The sequence below is a fragment of the Dermacentor andersoni genome, chromosome 4, assembly GCF_023375885.2.
Source record: "Dermacentor andersoni chromosome 4, qqDerAnde1_hic_scaffold, whole genome shotgun sequence".
Classification (NCBI taxonomy): Eukaryota; Metazoa; Arthropoda; class Arachnida; order Ixodida; family Ixodidae; genus Dermacentor; species Dermacentor andersoni.
In genome coordinates, this window is record NC_092817.1 from 80,343,532 (window position 1) to 80,348,719 (window position 5,188).

Consider the following 5,188-nt stretch of genomic DNA (forward strand, 5'->3'; position numbering starts at 1 on the left):
ATTGCTTTTTTTAGATATATACTAACTGTTCAAGCATGTTTATGAAATGCGCTTCATTTCCAGAACATCTTTCATACCACCTCCGTTTATCATTTTTTATGATCGAACAATTTACTGTTTGTGAAGAAGCCGGCGACACAATAGTTGCCAGCACTTTCAATTTTATTCAAATAAATTGCTTACTCAGACAATCTTGGGGTATCATGCTTATTTTCGTTTCTTTTGTGTGTTATCATGGCGAGGTTACCTTTTCGTCGGTTAGTAAGTTTAGATAAGTTGTGCAAAACGGTCATATCTTTTAGTTGTTTTCATTATTCAGTAGAAAAAAACCAAGTACATACCTACCTGATGTAAGTTGACAGGCTAGCATTTGAGACAACCTTCGCATACGCAGTTTCATCACACAATATTTCATTTTTAGCGTTTGTTTAAGTGAATGCTTAAGCCACCGGTGATGAGGGAAGTTGCCGTGCCAAAGGCTTCCTGTTTTTCAGGATCGACAAGTTGTTGACTTGTTTTGAAGGCTCAAGGTTTCGAATTAATGAATTTGGAGGGCAAAATGTCTTATAACAGATGTCACGAGCGAAATATCGTAATGCCACCTACGAGATTTAAGTGAAAGTCGCTTTTATTTTTCCTGCACATTTACAGTGTTGCTATATCGGGCACTCTTGGCTTAGTAGCTACGATGTAACAAACTGTGTGACGTAATCGTTATGACGTCGTTGTCGGTAGTGACGTCATCCATGCTTTCTTCATGTTTTTTTACTAACAGCCTGACTCAGGGTGCATCCCCTATTTTGAGTACGTGCCATGTTTAGGCTGATCATCAGAATTTTCATGCAAGCCTCTTTTGTGACGTCGACGATATCTTCATGGGCATGAGAACGAGGAATTTCACGCCAACACACTGCCACTTCAGGAAGAAGGATTTGTGCGCGATGTACATATTGTCACCCTCACCTGCCTGCTCAGTGTGGCCTCCGATCTGCATGGACAGACGCAACCACTCTCAGAGTCTGTGTGTAGTGCAAAATCTTGTATTAATTGCCCAGCACTGTTCTTGCGGGATTCTTTGTTCCCTGGGACACAAATTGAAGATTATGTAACAAAAATAAAAATAAAAAAAGCTGGAAACATTGATCATTCTTTCAGTGATTGTTGGGGATGCAGTATTTTTTTTTCTTCTATGTGTTCTACGGCGAGCATTGAAAAAGGCCTTAGAAAATATTCCAATCACTCTCACGTAACTTGATGTGACCTAGCCGTACGACCTCATTTTTCTTGTTGAATCACATAATCTCCCGAGAAAAGGAATGATAAATAGAATTACCGAACCACCGCGAGCAACCAAGAGTATCTTTCAGGAAGAGATAATTTACATAAGATTACGAGCGCTCTAGCGAAGGCTATTGACTGGTTTCACCTCTTTAATTTGTGTTCAAGTTTGTCTGATCATTTACTTGTGATGTGTTTAATGTAACTGCCTCCGTTTTGCTTCCCTGTAACACAAAGAAAAGCTTGCGTGATATTGCAATGGTGAGCGCGCCCGGCTTTTAAATGCACATTGCTACGAGGATACGAGTTCGAATCCCAGTGATTGTGTACAATCATTTCGTTTGCCCTTCGGTGGTTGGAAAGGTTGGGGTGACGAGGCTGCCTGACGATTAAAACAAGTAAATGACTGCAACGGTCGCCATCAGAGTAATGGAATGGACGTATAGAGGGGCAAGGCCCACCCAGTTTCGAACCCTTTGCTGCGGTCGCAGTAAAAAAGAAACCCAAAACGCCAATCACTGACGCTCACCGTGCTATGTTTGCAGTGGCCGCAGCATAAAGGTATGACTGCAATCTTGAAGAAACCAACGAAAAGCTGGCTGTTGGCGACCGCGCATGCGTATTAATGAGATTAGCATTCTTTGGGAATTTCACCCAGTTCGTGCTATGTCTGTTTGTCTTCCCGTTTGTCCTCGCCTCACCGCTTTCAGGCAACTTTGGCCACTGGGTAGTTCGTTCTTTGATGGGTAGAGCATCGGTCCGTCTTGCTGATGGAACCGGCTTCGAAACCAACCGTCTGATCAACTCAGGTCACTGGGTATGTGACAGCGGGTATGTGCTCCTCTTCATTGACAAAAAAAAAGATCCTTTAAAATGTATCCGGTGCTTAGTGGAATCGAACCCACGTCACAAATATTGAAACGTGCTCCGCGCGCGAAATTCGTGGGGGCCTCGCTAGATGGCGCAACGTGTGCAGAGGGAAGCACGAGAGAGGAGCTCGGCTGCAATACACGCCTCGTGCACGGCGCGGTTCGGTGGCGGCATTACGGTGCGTTACTGCATTGTTTCCAAGATAATCGCAATAACGTCTGCATTCCACGTGAGGTGGGTTGTGTCGGAATTTCGTTACGTGAGCCTTTACACTCGTCCTAGTCTTTTATCGCATCGTTGGTATATTCGTTAGCGCTATGAACCAACTAGCCAAGACTAGAGGTTTAGTCGCCAAAAAAGTAAAACTGTCTGCCTTGATGTTTCTGACGGCATCACAGGAATATTTTGGGTTCAAGTTTAATGAGACACACTGTGGGTGCTTCCAAGCTCAAAACTATTCTAGGCAGCGTCAGCTTAAGTGCCTCAAAATGTTCTCCATAATGTTGCTCGAATGGCGCATCGGAGGAAAGGTCTGTCCTAAGGCGTCACAAACTCAGCGAAAGAAAAATCAGGTCACTTGAACAAAACGTTACCATTCAGTCTGGCTGAACATTTGCCTAAGTAAGTGAGGTACTAGGCACCTCACCTTTGCGTTGCAGTCCTGCCCGAGTTTTATACTGCGTATTGACGTTCTGGCCTCCCCCACAAGAAGTACGGAAGCTATCCCAAGATTTGCGAAATCAGCTCTGCGTAAACTCGCAATGTGGAAGAAGTGTTATTAAAGGGAAAACAGAGTGGCATCCACCTGACAGTAGCACCAAGCTACAACGGAAACATATCCACGTTCCACTAGTTCACTAATGGGCGTTTAACTAATCGCCTCACTAAGGCTTCGCTTCCCACAGATTTCAGCAATCTGCTTAGCCATTTATTCTGATGATACACCTGACATGGAGATATGTCGTCTCCATGAAAGAGTTAAATATATCGGAAGCGTCTATGCCGTGTTTCAAGACCTTCAACAGCGGGCATCGCGCAGCCAGAAACGGACGTGCCGGCAATGTGGAACCCTGTACGTGGAAAAGCGTATATATGCCCTATATATATACATCCGGTTGCCGCTTAATGCCATGGGAAATTCCTCTACAGTTTAAATGCATGTTGAAACAAATATCGCTACTGGTCAGAAACTGGTGTTTCTCCCAGCGTGGCTGTGCCAAACGATATCTCTGGAAGATCAGCAGCACATCGCGATACACATCCAGTGAGCGCTGGAGCTGTGCAGCAAAAACGCACTGGGCTAAGGGCATGGTGCATCGATTGGGACCATTTTCGCAAGATTCGTGACGAACCCGGGAGTGCCAGGGCACCCGCCACTCTCGAAGAATGGTGTAAAGGCATCCGGAACGACGCTTCGGTGGCCACCAAGAAAGTGGAAACAGATCTCGACGTCGAGCGGATGGACAGCAGATTCGCCCGCCTGATCGAGGCCAAAACCGCCATGCTTCGCCGATGGAAGGGTCAAAGGCTCAATCGCAGACTCCGAAAGAAGATTTCGGAGCTCAAGAAGGTTATCCAATTATCACATATCCCGAGGTTGTCGACGCCGATCGCTCTCACACTGTTGTGTCCTTTTATTTTATTTCTTTATATTATCCTTTACGCTCTCGCAGCATCTCCCCTTTGCGCTCATCTTCAAGTGCAAAACATCGGCTAACTGCCGCAGGGCTTACTTAGTCCTAGAACGGCCGCGCGCGCAGCACTGAGTGTACGCACACCAGGCCTACTCTTGTGCAGATGAAAGAAGGGGAGGTCAATTGACGGCATCTGTCCCACCTGAGAATCTCATAACGTGTTCATGCATCTTCTCCTTTAGGTATAGCTTACCATCAAAGGACGTTTTTCTCCTGGGCCCAACACCAGGCGAATCGGCCATGGGGAAAGACGCTGAAAGACGCCATGGGGAAAGACGCTTTGGCTGAAAGAACGGCGGCGTTCACTTTGCCCACTCGACTGTTCCGGACGTTCCTTCGCCGAATGCGTGACCCTGGTGTCGCCCACGCTGACCTAAGTTGCTGCTGTTTCTTTGACTCAGCCCGGCGCCTGCCTCTCCCTGATCCCCTCTCTCGTTCCCGCCACGCGTGCGCACAGACCACACCGGCCTCAAGGCTTCCTTCCTCCGGGAGGCAGAGCTCTGCCTGCGTTCCCGATGCGTTTTCCGTTTCCATTTTACAGGCCCACATGGAAGGAGTGACCCAGTATCGCTGCCTATAGGTCGCGCGCACCCTTCGGGCAATCGAAGGGGAGGGCGGAAGGTAAGAGGGCAGCGAGGAGTAAGGGGCATGGAGGCAAAAAACAGCTTTACGTCGTCTCAGAGAACTAATTAGTTTTCAACCCTCCTCGTTAATTAGTTAAAATATTTCGTTGTTCTGGCGAACCTATAGGGAGGCGACTCAGACGCTCGGAAAGCGAGCGCTCGGCTCCCTTTTGTTTGGAAATGCTCGCGAGCCGTTGGCAACACTTCTTTTGTTGAGCTCCCAAAAGGGATGGACGTCCTTTGCTTTTCCTCTCCTCTTTTTTTGGGCACTCTCTTCTGTTGACTTCTCTTGTTATATATTTTCACCCCCCCTCCCCTCCTTCCCGCAAATATTTGAAAGAAAATTCGTTTTTCTTTCCTTTCTGTTTCAGGTAGAGGCAGAAAAAGAGAGAAGGAAAGAAAGAAAATAGGAGAGAGGGTGGGATCTTTTTGTTTTCACTCATCTTCGTCCTTTCAACCCTACAGAACCGGCTGTCTTTCTGTTATTTTCCTTTCTATTTTTTCCTGCGGGGTCCTCTAGTCCTATTTTCTCAGCGACGGCGCAGCAAACCCCGCAGGTTCGCGACTTGGTACACAAGTTTGTTTCTTCTTCTTTTCAACTGGCGACTCGACAGCGACAAGGCTTTAATTAATTTCTCGTTCTTTTCTTCCCCTTTTAAATGGAGGTCTATAACTCTCCGAGTCCTACAATGTGCCTCGCGAATGCAACTGGCATTAAGCCAA